Below are 21,222 nucleotides of genomic sequence, written 5' to 3' on the forward strand. Positions count from 1 at the left end.
TCTTTGGGAGCAGGTCTTTGTCTCTGTGCCTGCATGTCTTTTCTGGAGTCACAATTGGCACAAAGGAGCTACAGTGTCTGACGAGGCCTGCTAGAACCCAAAGAGCCAGATAAAAGAAGAAATTGAAAATAACGCTTTATTAACTCAAGGCAGCATGCTGATACTTTATGCAAGCGTGAAAAGACAATAGTATCTTGAAAGAGGTTTTAATGCAATCCAAATGTGAATATATTGTGAGCAACGCTGTACTTCCCAATGGCAGTGAGAAGCTGCACCACACAAGGCTAAAACTGATAAATTAGAAAGTACTGTGTCATTGTGGTCAGGAGGCTGCTGAGAGGGCAAGCAGCCACAAGGCTACATGACTGTGGAATGACAAGTCAGAAAGCAATAGGACTGGGTTTATTCTTGGGGCAAACGCTGTGTTATATCAAAGGCCCGCTTGGCTAAGGTTTAGCTAAGAGGTGCATGGGGTTTTGCCTCTCTTTTCCTTGCATTTTTTTCCATGACTCCCTTTAGTTTCTGCAAAGGTTATTCTAAGAGTCCAGTTACACGGGCCAACTTGCAAAGGGCTAACTTGCAAACAATCCATACCTTGGGCTGTACTCTCTGGCCAGTACCCTGGGCTTGGGGCCATGCTTGGATTTTGTAACACTATAGGAACTGTGGACCTGAGGAGAACAAAGCAGCTGGGGCAAATTTGAGCTGCCCTCTGTGTACGAGGTGTAAGTTAGATGCAGACAATGCTGACAAATCAGGCGACAGCTTTCAGGAGCAGAACCTCAGCCTGAGTTTTCCCTTCCTATCTCTGTGCCTCACTAATGCTCTTCAGCCTCTTTTCCAGGACAGGACGTTGCAGAAAAGGATAACAACAACAACAAAACCCCCACCAAAACCACAGATCACCATTTCAACTTGCTAACTCCAAAGAAACTTAATAAAACATGGGGCCCTGGGGATGGCATGGTGAGAAAAAGAAACTAGTAGCTGCAGTTTATCAGTAGTTGCAGTTAGATAGCTGAGAGGTTGAGGGTACTGTCAATTGCTTGCTCTCAAGTGAAATCACCTCCTGCTTACATTGGTCACACCTTCATTCCAAAGTCAAACAAGCTATTTTTAAACTCCATATGGAGAGGAAGACAAGGAGCTCTCACAGGTAGGACCCACTCATTTCTTAAGTCAAGTCATGATGTTAATGCCTAACAAGATATTAATATGGACATAAGCAGCACGCTGGACCCCTGTGCTTAGGGACAGAGATGCAGTGCCGATGCTGTACACTCTGCTTTTCATCAGGGCCCTGAGCAAACAGGTCTTAGTGCAGCTGTGCTATCTAGAAGCCTCAGGCAGCACTGAACCATACTTTGCAACATTTTTTACATATTAAGATTTATTTTTTTTTTTTTTTAGTTTTCTGCTAATGAAGACCTAGGTTTTCTTCTTTCAGATCAAATTTGAGCATGCAAGTTGCATATACTATGGTCATATGTTGCACTCCTATCTTAACTGAAAGTATTACTAAAATTTTCCATGTTTTGCAGTCAGAAGAGCTGTCTTGTAAAAATACTGGCCTGATGTTCAGGTTAGCGTATGTTTTAATGAGAGATACCAAAGCTACTTCATTTTATGCTTTAAACTAAAATGAATGAGAGGAAGCACTGCTAGGTGGTTCTCAGTAACACTAAGAACATCTGACCACTATGTGTATAATAGTATATAATAATGTGCACAGGCTACTCTACAACTGATTTCTCTGTAAATCTTTGGGAAAAAAAGGTTGCATCTACATGTACGGTCTAAGCAGTCATTACTTCTATGTGGGCATAAAAAGCAGTAATGAATTTATATTCTGTGTAAGGTATTGAATAATGGTATATTAATGTTGAGTTCCAACTTTATATTGTAATGGTTTTACTGAAGTAAATGATAGTGTCATTTCATTAAGTTTAATTTCATCTCCAGCTCAATCATTTTACATCAAATTGCACTGTTCTCTTCCCTCATTCCATCCCTTGAACCATTTTTTACCCCATTTTTCCACTTTTATCTGGCATTAGGTTAGGGAAGAGAATTTGAAGAAATTGAAATACTGCTGAAGAGATGCAGCACTCTCTAGCTTTCTATGCAGCCCTAGGAAAAAAAAAAAAAAGAAAGAAGTGGCCGTGCTCTGCAGGTTAACCACAAAAAGGCAACAGCACCTCTGTAGCTGTGTACATGCAGCTTGCCCCTCACAGGAGTGCTGGATGCATTGAGGTGGAAACAGAATTTAACTCAGAGTGCACAGGATCTTAAAGATACCAATTTTATTTTTAAGTAGCAGGAAGTCCAGAAAAGAACATGTGCCTCATAAAAATTGTTACATGTTTCTTTGAGTTTGACTGGTATATGGTGTGCCAGTCACAAATACTTTCTTGCTCCTTGTACGGGACAAGGAAACAGTAATGAATAAAAAAAAAAAAATCATACCTCTCAGCATTCATACATGTGGCCTAGTTTTATATCTATGCTATGAGGGAAATAACTGGTTAAATTTCACTTGTAGTAACAGTAGCAGAATCTTATAGAAAATTTTAAAATCTGAATGTGGTCATAACATACCTCCTTCCAGACTTGCCTTTAAGTAGTAACATTTTCTAGAAATAACTATATATAGGCAAGAATATGGAAGGTTTTGTTGTTGTTGTTGTTGTTGTTTTGTTTTGGTTGTTTTTTTTTTTTAAGAGTATCTCTATACAAAGGATAAGATCTAAGTTAAAACAGTGGTGTAGCACCGGGGACCAAGACTTGATCAAATGGGGAAGTACTACACTTGAAGAGTTCAGCTCCAATGTGCTTTAAGACAAAGCAAACAGACAAAATCCTACCGAAAATCCTGAAAGAAGTCATATGAGAACTCCAGTTCATTTGGAAAAGATGATGTGAAGTGTGAACTCTTCCTTTTGTGCTGCTAATGTGGCTTGAACATAGCCAGAATGTCCATTTTTTCTTCATCACAGTTCAAATGTATGTAGTTCAAAAGTAGAGACAAAGTGAATGTGTTTTATTAAGTCCAGCATGTTTCTTTCCATACCATGGCATATGGAAACTGTTTCTTTTTTATTTTTAATTTTTCTCCTTTTTTTTGGCCAGCCTTCAGTTCCTCCAGGAGTCATCCCAAAAGCATGTCCTAATGTGGCATATGCTGCATCTCAAGTGCTTAAATGCCTACTAAATGATGTATCTTGCCACCTGCTGTGGCTAATGGCAGCTGGTGCAGAGAGAGAAGGGTGGACCTACCTCAGTGTGCGATGCTGACTGAAGCGGTGGGAGGTACTCCCCATGGCAATTCCTTTTCAGCCTGCAGCATGAGATTCGATTATCCCATCTCTTAAGAGATACAAATGTTACAACCATAAAATTATCCAGCTTAAAATGAATATGGAGATAATTTAAGGTGACACTGTTGCAGAGTAGGTAATGTGAATGAATATATAATTTAATATAGGTAAGTGCAGGAATGAGCTGTTGATTTAATGAGACACCATTACTTCTTGTTACCAGAGACTCAAAAAGATGGAAGTTTATTTGTGTGTGACTCAATTATTCTTTTTTCCTTGCCTGCACAGCAAACAGCAGTCTAACTAATGGCCCTGACTCATTTGAGGATAAACAAGTGCTACCTTCCTGTCTAGTCATGTGTGGTATGTAATGACCTAGCTTCCAATTAAATTCCTTTAAAAGCTATAGTTAAAGCCCAGTCATCAGTTTACAAATATCACTCAAGAAAACTAAAACCAGTCTTGAACAGACAATGTGTATCCAAGTCATCTTTTAGTGTAGTTCAAAAAGAAACACAAGAAGAAGAAAAAATAATTGTTGAATATCTGGACAAAAAATAAACGATGCATCTTTTAAAGATATTAAAGGCATCTGGTAACTAGGAGAAAACTTTCTGTCTTGAGGATTTTAAAACAGGCTGTTAGGCATAAATCAAAGGGACTTTTAATATTTTACAAAATAGTGTGCAGACTGACCTCAGACCTCAATGCTGCAAATGATTATAAACATACTTTATACATCTGAATAGTGTCATTGTAGTCAATCACCTGTGGAAAACCAACACATTTGTACCATAACTGTTAATAGGATTTGACCTATTTTTACCTTGACCAGAGTTTTAGATGTTGTAACTTACTGTATTCATCAGCAGCCCACCTTTCAGAACACTGGCAGAAAGTTCAGTGGTTTGGAGTGGTTTAGAGATGTGGCTAGATACAATGGCCCACAGATGGAGATGATGCTTTCTTTTGATACTATTTGGTCATTATGCATAGCTTTAAAAATGGAGATTTAAACAAGGAGAGGGTCTTAAGAGTTATCAGTAGATGAGTTTCTTTAAAGAAATGCAAAGTAAAATCTATTGTAATGTGTTTCCTTTGGTGCTTTATTAAAACCACTGCTGTGTTCTGAAAAGATGAATTGAAAGATGAAGTAGATTGTGCAGATAGTATTTTCAGCTTTGGATACAGGAAATGACATTTAATTTTAATATTCAGAAGTAATAATTTTAATATCAGGCTGTTTCATTTTTGAATCATCACAGAAGTTTAAATTTTTTAAGGTAAAAACCTTTACTTTTGAAAGAACAAATGCTAGGTGTGTCAGTTATTTGTGGGTTAATATTTGTATATTTATTCTTTATCAGCCCTGCTGAGTTTATCCTTTTTTTATTACACTTTATATCCTTCATGCCTTGTAGCTCTGTCTCATAAAGTCCTCTGTCATCTATTCCCAGATAAATATTACCTTGTGGACCATTACACACTTTTATGATTTTTCTGCATGAAACAGTGATTCTTGATGTATTTCTGCTTTCATTTCATGCTATCTAAGCCTCTATAATTCAATTAAATCCTTTAATCACAGTGTTACCATGAGAAGATAAATTTCCTCTGGTTTATTTAAATTATATTTTAATTTTGCTGTTTTGTTACTCTCAGAGGTCTAGAAGTCCACAGCTGATACTGGAAGGAAAGGTGACCTAGCACAGGTAGAGTTTTACAGGAATCAAAATGAAAAAAATACGCTTTTTTTCTGGTTTACCAACACTGTCTCCAGAGAACCTGCATTACCCATCATGGGAATCCCAGTGGAGGTAGCACAGGCCTGCAATGTTTTTAAGACAAACTTAACTTGGAAAGGAGGAACCTGGGGGTAGAGGACTGAGGAGGGCATGGTCATAAATGATTTGAATGTTGCCTAGCAGCAGGGTACAGATTCCAAGGAAACCATATATAATCCTGGCTTTTCCTGACTTCCAGGTGTTAAAGTTTCTAAATAGACTGTCATCTGTGTCATATAATGCATGATGTAACAGCCATAATAGTGCAGATAAGGGCATATTCTCCCTATGTTGTGGAAATAATAGGAGAGGAGCGTTCAGAAAACTGTTCTTTTTTTTCCTGTGGAAAAAGTGAATACGAATACTTCCCTGCAGTGAATGTGAATACTTCATAAAGTAATTTAAGCCATGTATTAGCCATCTCCCAGCAACTTCACGCCTTGAGTCAGGCACCATCCTTTGCAGCATAACTGAAGTATAGCTTTCAATATTTTAACACAGGAGTTTTGGACTGGGTTTTGAAAAGAGGCTTTTAATGGCATTTCTTCAGGATCTTTTTCCATTGTTTTTAACAAGGAAACTAAGTGGACATTCATACAAGTATCAACAGAAAATCTTTCTCTGGTTGAAGCAGCAGAGTGGGATGAAATTATCAGAACTACAACATGGAAATAACAAATAACTGTCTTAGGGCAATTAGAGGAAATGACTGCAAACTTCAGGGACACTCAGCTGGAATCTCAAGCTTGGTGAATGAGCTTATTTTCATGCTTGTTAGTTTGATCATTGAAATGTTATATCAAAAAAATTTTTTTTTTTCTTGTAAATTAATGAGCTCCCCAAAGTTTTACACCAGCAACAACTTTCTACTTGCTGTTTGCCAAGTAAGCTATGGTCTTATGTAACTGTGAAATGGTTGAGCTGAATAGCAGCTGGAGGGAAAGTGTAGAAAGCCAGATGAAAGTTAGTAGTGCACCAGCATACTTCCCATTAGGTGGTGACTGTTTTGCTCCCAGGACTTAAAAGAACACTGTTAAAATTCTCTGCAAAAATTATGTGTTTGAGCCTGCCAATGACAACAGATGATGAAGGGACTGAAACTGGTTGCTAAGCTATGAAAAGGTTTTTGGTAACAGGTGTACGTAAGGGGAGTGCATAAATAACAACATCTTTGATGTGCTAAAGCTACTAATTGCATTATTGGTTCTTAGCAGATGCAGTGCAGTGTTGCGGAGGATCCACAGGGGACATCACACACAGACCAATGTGATCAAGTGAAGTCCATTTACTACAGCGTTTGACACAGTTATATATCTTATGTGCTTGTGCACGCGCCTTATACAATACTCTAATTGGTACAATACCCCATTTCACGCGACACTATCTTATCCTCTATTGGCTGTCCAAGCTTCTTCACAAGGTGTCCAGCAGTTACTGATCTCATTCTTCAGCATCCAGGTGTTGTTTGTCAGGCTCTTCTTATCTTCCTTTTTCCCAGCGTACAAGGACACAGCGTCCTTGTCTGCTCCAGCATTTTGTAAACTTATGCTTCGTTCCCACCTAACGGCTGGATTGCTCACATGCCTTCGCCCAGCCAAGAAATCCTCAACAGTGCAGGTTGTCTTTATAAAGAATACATTTGCTTGTAGTTAAAAGGTGACTTTTAGAGAAAATGGCTGTGCTTGGCACTTGCAGCTCTATATCCTACTAAAGGCTGTTTCTCAAGTGTAGTACAAACCCTTTTTTTAAGGGAGAGAATAGTCTTTTATGCTTGGAAGCTAATCTGAGTTGAAGATTAATGTCCAGAAGTTTCCAGATTTTTATGAAAGTCTTGTATTTTAAGGAAGAGTATTGTCTCCAAAATATGAAGTGTCATTAATATCAAAATTTCAGATGATAATGAATACCTTAAAATCTGAGTAATGAATTACAATAAGTCAATACTATCACCTCACAAATAGGTCCACACATTGTCTGGATTAAAGGGGGAAAGGAGCCATTTCAGATCACATGTCTCCTTATTAATTGCTTTTCATGCAGCCTACCTGGTTGCTTGATGGAGAGGGAAGGATCTCACTCCGCCTGAGCACAAAACAGGTATGTCCCTTTGTTTCACAAGGGAAAGATGGTTGATTTGATAACATTAGAAGACCTCCATTTCATCCCTCCTGAGATAGCAACTCCATTTGATGACTAATTTACAGGTTTTCTTCAGTGTCCTACTGGCTGGTGAGAGTACTTTTTAGGGGTTCTTGCTAACTGGTGCATAAATTGCTCTTCCTCTCCCCTAACTGGCTAAAAGTCTGATGGCTTTCTCCAGTTGCAAGTATCTGTATTGCTGCTTTACCCCATTCTGGGAGGCTAGTATTCGCCAAGTCACTCTGTGGCTGTAAGGCACCCACTTTGCCTGTGTTTTCTACCTGCTTTTATTTTAAGTGTGAACTGGAACATGTCACCATATTCCCTGCCTCCAACTCTTATTTTCCCCCTTTTTTAATTTTTGCAGCATAGTACTTTGTAGGTGTTCTTTTATTATTTTTTTTTTTAAGCAAACACACCGCATAGCACTAAATCAAAATATACCTTCAAATATCTCTATTTTACAAGCCGGTGTTTTGAGCAACTTTGTTGAAGGATAGCTACTTGGGAAACTGCTTTAAGCAACTTTTAGTTCTGTAAATCAGAAAGGAAAGCTAGAATTAAGCTTTGCGAAAAAAATATAGTTCTAGAAAGTCAGAAGATTCCTCTATATGTAATGTTATAAACTGACTTATTTTTCTTAGTCTTCTTCTGGTGAATCAAATGTAATCAGCAAATTCATCTCTGTAGAAAACAGAATTAGAATTGATCAGGTTTTTATTAGTAAAATGAGTGAGTCATAGTACTGCCTAAAGTTATGGGAAGCTCTACTTCTGTTCACACTAATTAACAGCATCTGTCCCCTTACCTCTCTTCACAAACAAAATTTGCTTTAAACAACAACTTGTTCCAGAGATGTGCATATTGTGTTTATCATACTTTTAAAGTGATAAAATACAACAGATGTTTCCCACTTCTTCTGGGAGAGGAAAGTAATAAATCCATTATAATGAGGTAAGGAATCCAGTCATTGCAAAGGCTTAAGATAAGCTAAAGTGGAAAGATTTTTTGAGAGAGCTAGCACCTGATAGAAGTTCCTCAAAGATCAGGATGTTTTCTAATTACAATTCCACCTCTCCATTACAAAGGCAAAACATCTGTATTGAACCAGTTTCCATTTTTCTGTTTTTCGAAGAGTAAGATTTTGCTGATGCCTGCATCGGTGGTTGCCGCACAGCAGTGACCCTGATGGGTAAGTCTGTCTGTGCAGCACTCCTTCTGGTGATGGGGAAGCAGTGACCTGAACTGGCACCTTTCAATGTGTTTTAGCAAACTACTAGTCTGATTGTAATGTAAAGAACAATAGAAAGCTATAGGACCAGGCTCTGGTGGTTGAAGTGCCAGAATTATGCATTGGCAGATCCTTGTCTGTGAGACAGATACTGCTCCCCAAACAGATGGCCTAGCTTTCATGTTTTGGAGAACTTCCATTCTTTACCTTAGCTTTGTATCTGTTGCATAGAGATACTTTAATATCTGACTATGTAGAGGGATCTTCCTCTGCGAAATAACTGAGGTATCTCTTTTGAAGGCAAATAATGAAATTGATCACATTAAGCTGTGGAAGCATACTCAGCAAATTTCCTTGGTAGAATATGAATTGGTCAAAACAAAACAAACTAAACCCACTTCCAGAAGAAGAAACACTGAAGTTATACCTATGATAGCAGAGTGACCTACTGATTTAAATGAGCAGTCGTAAAAATATATATTGCAGGAGTTAACTGTAGGATTTACTGTAATAATATTATAGAACCTAGAATTAGTTTGAGTAGATCTTGACACTTACTACTTAGTAACTAAATCAACTGGCCTTCCATTTAACTAAGATTGATGTGACGGAGAAAAGCTGAGCAACCACACTTGGTCCAGTTACACTGTGACCCTGAAGGTAATGGAGCCAGTGCTTGGGTCTGATCTAAGGGTGATTTCCAGAGAGATGTTAAGACCCCTTACACTATTTCTATGTTATCTTCAAGTATAAAATCCTAAAGGGAATACCTGACATAGTATCATTTCCTTTCCTCCCCACGTCGTCTCTGGAAAAGGAGAGTAACTAGAAACTTAAGAGGTCAAAGGGAGTCATCTCTGAAAGGAACTTGCATGCCACTGCAACTGCTGTATTCGTAAGCCAGCATCTGTTCTTGCAAATTGGCTAATTGTGTGTGCAAGCAGGTATTCACTAATTAGGTGCTCAATTATCCATTTTGTTCAAACAATGGACATTTGCATGTATAAAATTAAAGGGTTTGTGGACAGCTAACTCTTCTCCTGGTAATGAGCATTAAGCAGGGACCATCTTAAAGACATCCATCAACATTTCAAGGCTTCAGGGAAGTCGAAGGGGCTGAAATTCTCTTATGAATAAGCACTGTATAGTGCTGCCTAACAATTAAAGTATATACGTGGCAATATTAATATCAGAAAGTGGCAGAACCCAATATAAATGATAATTAGGAGAAATGACAGCTCAGCAAAAAGGAGCGATAGCATCATTAGTGCCACTAGGGGCTTTGTGAAGCATACTCTTCCCTGTACAGCTATAGAAAAGGGAAGGGGGTGGGGAACAACAGCTTTTGATTAGGCCAGATAGTTCTCTGGAAATTCAAACCATTGGCTAGATAGACTGTAATAATTTTCCAATTTTCAGAAGGTCTAAGTGTGGGTTTTCAGTTAGCCATCATAAGTGCTTTTTGAAAATAGGACTTAAGCTTGATTCCAGAGCCTTTCTTTTATCTTCTCTCCATATTGTGTTAGGACAATTACTCTAGAGTGACAAACTGATAGCTCTGAAGGCTTTTAAAAATACCTAAAATATAACGAACTATACTTTGGCAAGTAGAAGATAGGATTCCAGATAGCTCTCATTTAACATTCCTTTCTGCCTCTTGCATGAGGATTTTGTCTGCTTTGTAGGGATGATGTCAGTTTTATCCACATTCATAAAACAACTTCCTAAGCTCTGAGGCAATTATAAGAGGGAGAAAAAACCCCAATATATAAAGTTGAAAATTATTGTTACTTTCTAGCCAATATCATATTCATAGCTTTTAAATCATAACTCTAGTACCTTTATTAACCACATCAAACTTGAATAAAAGCTTTAACCTGTTTTATTTAGGATATATAACTCCCAATAGCACATTCATTTTCTATTGGGGAAAAAAAAATAAATCATTGCATAATTTTCTGTGTACCTCAGAGCCTATAGACATGCTTCTGATCATGTTTGTCAACCTTGTCAGCAGGTGGTGTGTGTCCAGTGGAAGTAAAATAGAAGTCTGTAACTGAAATACCAAATCCCAGCAGCTCCCAGCTACTGAAACAACCTTCTGCTTTGATTCAATGTAGCCTTCAAACAGGTCTCATTTTTTTCTGGGTGAGTGATTACTGTTCAGTTTGTGGAAAGTTAGGAGCCATGGAGAAAGCAATGCTTATCCCAGGCCCCCTCCAACCTAGGGGTCTTGCAGCCTTTTGAGTCCAAAGGATTCAGCCTTTCATGTTTAAAAAGCAGGTGAGTATCCAACTCTTTAATCCTTAACTCTGTTTTTTGTTGTTGTTGGTTTTTTGTTTGTTTGTTTTTAAATCAGCTAGAAAAATCCAAAACTACCCTCCCCACCACCACTAGCTTTTAAAGTCTAAAGCCTTACGCTGAAAAAATAATTAGGTTTCTCAATGCAGAGTTTAGCTCAAAAATGAAATTTGTATTATTAGGTTATAAACATGTGTGTGACATTAATTATTTTTTCTGGCTTTTAAATATGTAAATACATATCAGACATGGCAGCAAAGAAATAATAGCCTCATCAAAGCTACAGGAAACTTTGCTTTCAACCTCAAAGATGAGAATTGGGCTGCCTATTCTTTATTTGTTTTATAAATCCCTTTTTTAACACTTTTACTCAGGTGTAGATAATGCTACTGATTCAGCTGTAGCACTTGTGGACAGAATTTTGTACGAGAGAGCCAGATTAGTTATTCTTGTCTTTCCTCTTAGCTACACCTATCCTTTCATTAGATGCTGAGACCTTATTGCTTCATTTAAAAACAAACAAACAAACAAACAAACAAATTCAACTCTGATCTGAATAAAATCTGCAAAAAAATTCCCCACCAAATGTTTCTATAGCCAAGAATGGAAAATTCCCTAAGGTGTCAGAAGACCCAGTCATATGAATAGATATGCACAGTTATTTTCCCCTAAGGGATTTTAGAAGATACAGACATGGCTCTGCAACCATTTCTGCTGGGCAGTTTTTATTATGATTTATCTTCTTCTAGTAATGCTTATGTGATACCAGTTTAAAGAATGACAGTATTCTGCGTGACAGTAAAATGTCTTTGAAGACTACCACAGCAAATATTTTCATATTCTACATACTCTAAAAATGTGCTAAATAGTCTATATCCACATTTCCAAAATAATCCTATATAGACCATTCTATACCATGCAGAGTTCATGCTGTATCACTGATCAAGTCAGCTTAGACAACATGACATCTTTTCTGAGGTATTAGAATAATGCTTTATTGAAAAATTATGAAATTAGTATTTGTGTATGCTATGCAATGTTCCAGTCTACTAGAAAATTGTCATCTTTTGTAAAAAAAAAGTGTCATCACAGTAAAACTGATGATAAAGAGCAAACAGAAAACTCACTGTGGAAAATAATTCCTTTGACAGGCACACCATCTCTTGATCCTGTCCCTTGGAACAATGATGTTTCTATTTTTCTAAGCCAAAATCACAGTAAGGTGCAGCCTGCATTTGGCCATACCTGAGTAATCCAATACAGAAAAGGACATATGAAGTTTAAAATTGAAAATGATGTTGTTTAGATTGTAGTGCATTAAAAAATGACCACTTGTAGTGGTCATGTTCAGTTCATGTGTGTTAGTCATAGGATCACCTGGTACATGCTTTTAGTGAATGAAAAGACCCCACAAACCTCTCTGTTGCCAGACTGGATCCTATAAATCTTTTATGTAAAACATATTCTACTTACATAGTGTCTGCATAGAAATCATACATTTTTTCCACTTGAAAAAACTCGGTATGACTTTATGGCTAAAAATTGAAACAAGTGAAAGCCTAGGAGATCTTTTCTCACCATGCTGCTTCTAGTCCCAGGGCCAAAGCTCATGATCTTACTCCATATAGCTATGTAAGGGGGCTCCCTTGAGAGAAAGGTATACATCGCTACGGCTAGAATGAGTGATGTTATATTTGTTCTTACTGATAAATTACTGATTTCTTGCAGCACACTTAAAGATGCTGTTGGGGATACGTTTTTAGCTCTCTACAGGCAACTCCAGGAAAGTCTCCCCAGTCTTATTCAGCCAGACTGGATTTTTACAGTTCCTGATTTAGCTATGAATCAGGTCCTTTGTACCTTTGATATATGGCCCTTTGTAGCAGATTCACGCCTTGTTAATTCTGCCTAAATTTCAGCTATGCTGTATGTCTTAAAATAGGATTATCTACATGTTTCCTAAGGGATGATGAGAGTAATGAGCAATTAGTCCACAGCAGGCCAGCTTTTCATGAAAACTCCTTCCTTCTATGTATATTCTGCTTTCATTAACAGAAACTGACCTTTATATTTTGAATTGCCAGCTCCCTGGAGTTTCTCTAGTCTCCAAACTATACTAAAAAAAAAAAAAAAAAGAATGTTTCAGTAAATTATCCTTTGTCAGTTTAATTCTAGTGCAAACATCATAACTGGCAAGAAAATACTCCTCTATTTAGTAGTTAACTAATGTTAAGAAGGTCCATTATCATTAATAAAGGTAATACCTGACTGGGGTTTCATATAGGCATTACAAGGGTAATAATGGTGTGCAATAAAGGTTTTTGTTTTCATAAATCAGCTTTTATAATGCTAAAGCTGACATGCTTTTGTTTGGTATATATTGGATGAACAGTGAATGATGGAGTTTCAACTTTCTGGGTAAGTACTGGTGAAAGAAAAGCAGGGAGTCCAGGGCAGAGTGTGTTCCAGGAGCATGAATTCAGGACTGGAATGTTCTCCTCACACTCCTTGTACCTTCATCTTAAAGCAAGGGAGAAGAGGGTTTAAATACTGATGTTAACTTGGGATGAAACAACCTATTTTCTCCCCTCCTGTGGAATACAGATGATCAGGGATATATATCCCTTTGTAAAAACACATTGAGTTTTCCATGAAATTAATAACATTTCTCTAATAGTTTTAAAAATCTGACAGTAATTCGTATTTATAAAGAACTGGGTATGTTGCCTAAAAATATGTGTAAACACGAGAGCTCTCACATGTTTTGAAAGTAATTTCCATTAAAATACACTACTGAGAAAAAAAAAAAGGTTCAGTGAGTATCCTTAAGTACACCTAGATTAGCTACAGTTTGGAGAACTCAGCAGGAAGAATGAATGGATGCTTTGCTGCATTGTAACAATACAGTCTTCTGCACAGGGATTTCTATACTCCATATACCCTACCCCTATAAGATAGGACAGTTCAAAATCTACCCTATCTCATGACTGACAATTGACATTCCTATGGGTCTACTGCAACAGCTGTATGCCATCCTGTCCTATTCATAGGAAAGTACCCAAAATACTTTGTCATGAGTGACAGTATAATAGTAAGATTTCCTTCAAGAGACCACATTGTTTATTGGCATGGCAAGCACAGAGGACCATAGATATAAATTGAAGTGGATGCTTGTAACTTTATTTCCTCTTTCAATTTCTTAACTGTGAAGTGTTGGAATGGTCTATTAACCTCATTGATCTGAAAAAAAATTTCACTGCTTATTGCACAGAGCTTTTAACAGCAAAGCTTGCAGGCCTTAGGCAAAATAAATTTACCTGAGAAGCTAAATCCCCATGTGGATTAAAAAAATAAAAAATTAGCTAGTTCTGCCCTGAAAACATTCTCTTGCTTTAGTTACATAAAAGTCACTCTTAGCTTCCAGCAGCCAATTTGCACACCCCATCACTGTTCTGCCCTTGTGCCCTTCCTTATTCTGGGCAATATGGTGCTCCCTCCAGGTGCTCTCCAGTCTTTCCTCCTGTCCCTACAAAGCTTTCCAGTTTTCTTACTCTTGATAGCTGGAAATATTTATTGCTCTGATCTTCATAGCATTGCTGCAGTTAGTGGTAGATATAAAATGTCATGATAACTCTCTTAAAACCTGATTCAAATTTCAGTTCTTCCAAGGCAAGCCTTTATGGCATGGCAGAACTTTCCTCAGTAAGCAATTTATATTCCAGTACTTTCAAGTGTTCAGTTTTTAGGGGATACACAGAAAAACGGATTTGTACAGGACAGGAATGTCCAACATCTGCTTCCATTCAAGTATATTTTTTATAATCTATTTCTAGTAGGTCCAATGCACTGTTAACAATTCAACTGATGTTCTAGGAAAAGAAAATTCTTCAGCAGGAGCCTTTTCAAAGATGTAAATCTGTTAGGAAAGCTAACAGATGGAAGGTCTTCCAGTTTGGATATTTCAGATATGACACAAGACAGTTTTGTTTCTGAGGCAAAACCAGAGGTATCCCTAAATAGATGGAAAATTAAATACCCTTTTGTGTTTCTACTGCTTTAGGATGTGTGGTCAAAATACCAAGGGAGTGCCTTCAAACTGCTCTATTGCTTGTTGTTGTAAGGAATAGTCCTTGAATAAAAAAAAATTAACAGGATTTTGACTTTGCGTTGGGAATAACATTTCAAATAGAGGAAGGAAAAATACATTTATTCAATGATAACTTCTTTCTTATTTTAAAAAAAGGCTAGAAGACAATGGTTTGGAAAAGAGCAGATAAGTGCTGTGTTGCATCATAGGCATGGGCAGTGTAAGTCTGTCTGCACTTCACCATCATTTTTGCCTTAAACGTTTCCATGTAATCAGTGGTATGGTTGTGTGTGCTGTCTGTGTCCACATGGTGCTAGAAAATTAATGCTTTCTGCACAGACTGTGAACAGGAATTCCAATTAGGGTCTGCTGTGCTGGTGATTTCTTGGGTAGACTTCTGCCCACTGAAAAAACTAATTAATGTCACATAAGGCATAGAATATGTAAAATAGTAACAACTCAGTCAATTTCTCACAGCTTTGCTGAACCGAGGTGAAAGCTTCCTTATCCCATTCCAATTTGTTGAATTGTTTAGCTCCTTGACTATGAACACGTATTTTCTCTTGTCAAGTCCCTTACGGAAGATTTTTTCCCTTGTATTTTTTGCATCATTACAAAACCTCTGAAAGGTTTCACAAGTTCTTAGGAGATTTAAGAAGATATTTTTTGCTTGTTTCTTTAAAGACTGTCTCCCAGAATATGAGCCAATTTCTTTTCAGTTCTTATCCTTGATTTGCTCTAAAGGGCCTGAAAAAAAGGGCACAAAACAAATTACAAACACACCTTGCAAGGCTGCTAGATCTGTTCCGAATGTGGTGGTGATTCTGCATTATAGCAGAATATTACGTTTCAGATATACCTGCCTGCTTGTTCTCGGTGTGAGTTGGGGATTCTTTAAAACAAGAATGTCTGTATTGATGAGATGCTTAAGATTATATACCTTATATGTATTTTTTGATAAGTTATATATGTATATGTATGCAGAGAAAAAGAGCACATTAATTTATGTAATGGAGAAATGGAGAATAAGTTAAAATACAAATAGTATTAATGAGAATACTGGTAAACAATTCAAAGAGTTCAAGATGAATACAAGAGCTAGAGATTCTAGTTTCCTCTTTTGCTGAGATGGCAGACAAACCAGAGCTTGTGTGAACAAAAGGGAAAACAGTTTCAAACTAGGCTACCCTTTTTGCCAGTTCTTCCCTTTCCCAACCTCCCTCTGAGCTACCGTCCTTAACAGCTTCACTTCACGACCTATCTCAGCACTAGCCACGTGGCTGTGCGCAGGCCATGAGCATAAAAATGTGTACTAGCTTCCAAATATGCCCAAGAAACTGTATCTCAGGCAAATGTCATTACTGTTTGTGGAAAAACCTAACATTCAGTATTAAACATTTTTTTACATAAGGCCTGGGAAAACTCAGTCTGCTTTGTAGGTGCTGCTGATACCCTTGAAATTACTGTATGACCAGCTTTTATGGCCAAATAGGATGTAAATACCTTTGACCTGAATCTTTGCTCTTTCTGATAGAAATAGGAGGAAGTTTTGCTTTGACCACACTGTTTTGTGTAGGTTTCATCATAAGTACCTCTTTTAGAAGATGGATGAGTCATTTTAGCTATCCATTTTCAATACTCTGAGAGATAGGAGAAAACCCCCACAAATAACAGTTTTACTTTATAATATTAAATTCAGTGAGATTTATTGAAAAGGAATAGGAAAGAGTAGTGAATGTGAACAGTTAGTGATATTTCTGAGAGGTCTGAAGAAAAGAAGGCTAAGGTGGAGGATCTAAATGCCATTTCAACTACTGAGACAGTGCTTACAGGGAAGGCAGAACCACACTCTTCTCAGGTGCCCAGAGAAAGGATGAGCAGCAACAGACACAAGCTGCAGCAAGGGAAATTCTTATTAGGAAAAAAGAAAGCACTCTCCACAATAAGCAGTAGTCAAAATTGAACAGTTTTTCCAGAAAAGTCAGAATCTCGGTGCTTGGGGATTTTTGAGACTTGGCTGGACAAGGTGCTGAGGAAGCTGATCTATCTTTGAAGTTACACTGCCTTGAGCAGAGGGTTGAACTGGATCATCTCTAAAGGTCCTCCCCAACCTAAATTATTCTGATTATATATAGCGATATTTCTAAGTCATAACAATGACCTACCCGGTTCTCCATTTGAAGTGTTAATTTTGCCCTTTTGATTTAAAAAATAAATAATTTAAACCTTATTTTTTCCTAACCAAAGTTAGGAAAGATGATACTTGTGTGTGAGACTGTTTCTGCATCACATACTGAAGCAATTTAAAGATTACTCAGGGTATAGTGCTCAGTAAATCCAAATGCTGAGAGTAAGTTAAAAAAACCCCCAAACACCAACTTTTTATATTTTGCACATTGCTTTTCCTAAATCTAATAAAAATAACATGAATTTTCCTAAAATAAGTTTTTAATAATGAAAATTAAACTAGTTAGCATGGTAAACAGTTTACATATCATGAGGTTAACATTTGAATATTTTTTTAATAACTATTGTAAACTCCATGTTTTGGTCGGTGGTCCCTTCTATGTGATAGAATAGATGCTACTATTGAATTTATAGAGCAGGTTTCTGCAAAATTCTGAATGTCGCTGTAGATTGATCACATTATTGCAGGACATGCAATCAAGCTCACAATTACTCAGTCATAGACATTGGTGCTGAGCTTATATTTAGACAAGCATTTGACATTTCAGTCAATGTGATACCATGAAAGGTTGATTGGAGTTGATCATACCATAACTCATTTTTGCTATGTGAAAAAAAATTAGGGGAGACTAATGAAAAAAGCTCTTCTCTCCACTTGGAGTATTTAGATTCCCCAGAATGTCTAATGTTCTTTTAGAAGCAGTGAATAAAAGTGGCATTGATTCACTGCTTTCCTCAAAGTGCATGAAAACAAATAAAACTTGAAAAAAAAAAATATTGTGCTGCAGTAGTTACTGCAAGTAAAGGTAAATCTACTGGAGGTATCAGGACAAACCTACTAACTTACAACTTTGCCTGGTTATTTCAGAAAGGGCACTAAAGCAATGATTTGGGTGCTCGTGTAGTTTGCCTGGCTTTGCTTCTTATCCACATCTGAAAGATATCTGTGTGAAAAGCCTCGTTTCTGTTTCAGGTTTGAAGTTTCTGACACCCAGGAAGGAAAACCCAATACTTTCATTATTTAGAAAGGGAAATGTAACAGTGATTGGAAACAGTTTTTCATAATACGAAGTGAATATTCATCTTCCTAAGAAACACTTCTCTTTAAGAAAATGTATGAGATTCTGTCATTGGCTCTTCAATAATTCCAGAAGTTGAGTGATTTACGCCAGACCTGGAGAGCGCTGTGTTTGTCTGCCATCTGTCCCGGCTAATCTCCGAATTCCATCTACAAGCGTGGATGACTTACAACTTCCCTGATTAATGACATCTATCATTTTCTTCATAACACAGAGCAATTAATCTCGCCCTGTCCCAGGGGTCCGCCTCAGTAATGGGTTTGGGGGGAGAAGCAGCCCGCAAAAGTCCTTTTGGAAATGACACCCTTTTCGTCCTCCGCCCCCCTTGTCCCCTCTCCCGTCTCTCCTCCTCGTCTCACACCCCTGACCCCGCTCTGGCCGCGCGCCCAGGCGCGCTGCCCCCCGCGCTGTCCGTCCGTCCGTCCGTCCGTCCGTCCGCAGGGCTGGGGCCGCGCTGTACAGCGGGTAAGCTGGGATCCGAGGGGGCGGCGGGCAGGTGCCCGCTCGGGCCGGGCCGGCAGGAGGAGGAGGAGGAGGAGAGGAAGACAGGGCGGCCGCAGCTGCATTGCGGATAGAGCCGCTGGCTCTTGGGGAGGGGCGGCCGCGTGATATGGGGGGGCGGGCGAACGCCCGCGGAAGGGAGCGTGGGCGGTGCAGGGGCACCGCGGGGCGGGGGGGGGGGCGCGGAGCCTCCGCCCCGCCGCAGGAGGGAGGTGCTGCCGCCGCGTCCCGGCGCGGGGAGCGGAGCGGTGCGGAGCGGTGAGGCGAGGTGAGGTGAGGTGAGGTGAGTGCGGGCGGGCGGGCGCGCGCGCGCGCGCGCGCGGCGGGGCAACGCGGGGTGCGCGGCGCTGCCCCGCTCCGTCCCGCCCCGCCCCGCCCCGGGCTCGCATCTGCCCCGGGCTCGCATCTGCCCCGGGCTCGCCTGCTCGGGCAGCAGCGAGGGGCGCGGAGCCGCCGCGGAAGGGCGCGGGGAAGGCGCGCAGCAGCCCCGCGGCGCTGGGGTGGGAAGTTACGAGCGGCTGCGGCGGGCGGCCTCGGAGCCGGGCTCTCACCTGCGCCCCGCGCTTCGTCCTCTCCCCGCCGCTGTGGGCTCGGTGAGACCGGGACCTCGCCCGCGGCGCCCGGCAGAAGCGTGGCTCCCCGGGCTGCCCCGGCTCGGTTGTGAACGAGCCGGCAGCGGGCTGGTTCTGGAAGTCGGCGCGGACTGGTAGTGCCGCGGAGTTGGAAAGGCGGTCGGGCGTCCGTCCGGCTGGGAAAACTGCTCGGGATTTTTGTAGCTGTTATGCAGAGTTTAACCATCTCAGAAGCGGCTGCGTGGCTGTGGTTACGCTCTTGGGGGCGGGGGGGGGGGGGGGGGGAGGGCGTGCAGAGCAAAGAGCGTGGCGTTGAAGCCGTGTCTATAAAAAGCAAAGAATACGCTGGGCTCAAAGAAGCCGTCAAGAGAAGGTTTGCCAGGCTTTCCAGGACCAAGCCTTCGGTTCAGGAGTGAAACTGTCAAGCTGCTTTGTGAAAGCAAGTAATTACTGTCTCTGAAAGACGTTAGAAAACAAAAATCTCATTTGTCAGGGTAATTTGTGCGTGCTACAGGAGTTGGGTTGTAGTTGCTTGCTTTATATAGTAGCAGGAGTACAGCTCTGTGCCTGGAAGCGTTCGGTGCTGTTAGTTACAGGGTTATAGGGCGTTTTGTAACAGGACTGGTGAAGCTGATGCTGCAAGAGTAGCCAAGAGGCACGTGAAAAGACAGCAGAGGGGATGGGGACAGGCTTATATCCCATACGTTGAGAGTTTTTCTGGAGCACTCTCAAACAACCAAAAGGAAAGCAAAGAAAAAGGTATAATGTAAAAAAATAAATCACTCTTATAGTAAATGCTGTTGGCATAAAGTTAAATTCAAGTCGAGGTTGTTTTCTTTTAATAACTCGACTTAAGTGAAATGTAAATCTGTGGTATTATGGAAACTGAAAAAAGTAGTTCTGGGTTATGGATGTGGTTTTGTGTGTAGTATGCACTATTTAATGTGCAACACTGAGGTTGGGATGCTTTATTCTGAGTTAAAATTCTGACATGGCTACATTTAGCAACTTATAAATCAGCACCAAGTTTGATGGAGCTGCACCGAAGAAAGTTGTTTTAACAGACTCTTGTACTTCATTAAAAATGTCCACTTTTAAAAAACTGATCAGGTCATCCTTTAGTTTTAATGTTTGTAGGATAACATATTAAAATTATTTGCTGCTTATGTATACGTCACAGGACTTATCCTGTCCTTTCCTAACTTTTCCAAAGATCCTATTTAGAAAGCCTATTTTTCTGAGAGGTCTCTTGGAGGGCATCTGGAAGACAGTGGGGGATGAATGTTATCAAAGTCGCTTGAAAGCAGCAAGCTGTGCTTTGGGAGCAGGTGATTTTTTTAGGTACACATTGTCCATGACATGTTACTGTTTTGGCCATACTATGGGCTTTATTTTGGAATGACTTGGTTTCTATTAAGGGCATTGGTATAATATTAGATAACAATTTAAGACTTATTTTAAAACCCAGATTTATGTGACTGGTTAATTTTGTTAGACCTGTTCTGACTTGAGATTTAGCAGGACTGTAGAGATGTTTCTTTTTCTTACCTGAAGTTATCAGAAGTTTCGTTGGTTTTATGGCACTATGCTGGGGTTATGCAAGTTTTCTGCTGAGATGGCACTTGCTCTACTTTGCCCAGATTTTTTGTCCTTGCAACGGATTGAGGCTTAATATTGTTGATGACTCGCCTTTGTAAACTAAGGAATTTAGGGCATCTTTAGCAACTGTCACTTTATTCCTGGTGTTTTATAATTTGTTTTACTGGGCAGTACAACATACCAGGAATTCCAGCTGTGGTTAGGCACTTGGATCCACATTTATGTTCCCACATTGTGCCTTTTATGACAAGAGGGAGTAGTGGGAAGCTGACAAAGTGATAATATTCTGACATAGTAATTCTATAGGCTATATATCATGTCAGTGTACCATATATTACAGCAGTCGTATGTAGTGTGTTTGTCACAGCTGGCCATAAGAGAGGGGGGAGGGAACTAGGATAGCCTCAGTTAGGGCCTCCTTCAAA

The 21,222-nt window shown here is 39.5% G+C and overlaps 1 protein-coding gene and 1 long non-coding RNA gene across 2 annotated transcripts in view; one reads left to right on the plus strand and one right to left on the minus strand.

The window, feature by feature from the left end:
- Positions 1 to 3,273: 3,273 nt before the first annotated feature.
- On the minus strand, positions 3,274 to 19,508 carry LOC138682851 (uncharacterized). Its single transcript, XR_011322765.1, has 4 exons — positions 19,178 to 19,508; positions 12,836 to 12,888; positions 11,900 to 12,017; positions 3,274 to 3,366 (listed from the first exon to the last, which is right to left on the minus strand). It is a non-coding gene; the product is annotated as an uncharacterized lncRNA (long non-coding RNA).
- The window catches only part of THSD7A (thrombospondin type 1 domain containing 7A), a 300,060-nt gene continuing 297,652 nt past the window's right edge, over positions 18,815 to 21,222 (plus strand). Inside the window, exon 1 of the mRNA XM_069774348.1 lies at positions 18,815 to 18,904. The gene's annotated coding sequence lies outside the window, so the exon portion shown is untranslated. The remainder of the gene's footprint in view (positions 18,905 to 21,222) is intronic.

This window comes from Haliaeetus albicilla, chromosome 2, assembly GCF_947461875.1.
Source record: "Haliaeetus albicilla chromosome 2, bHalAlb1.1, whole genome shotgun sequence".
NCBI classification, from domain to species: domain Eukaryota; kingdom Metazoa; phylum Chordata; class Aves; order Accipitriformes; family Accipitridae; genus Haliaeetus; species Haliaeetus albicilla.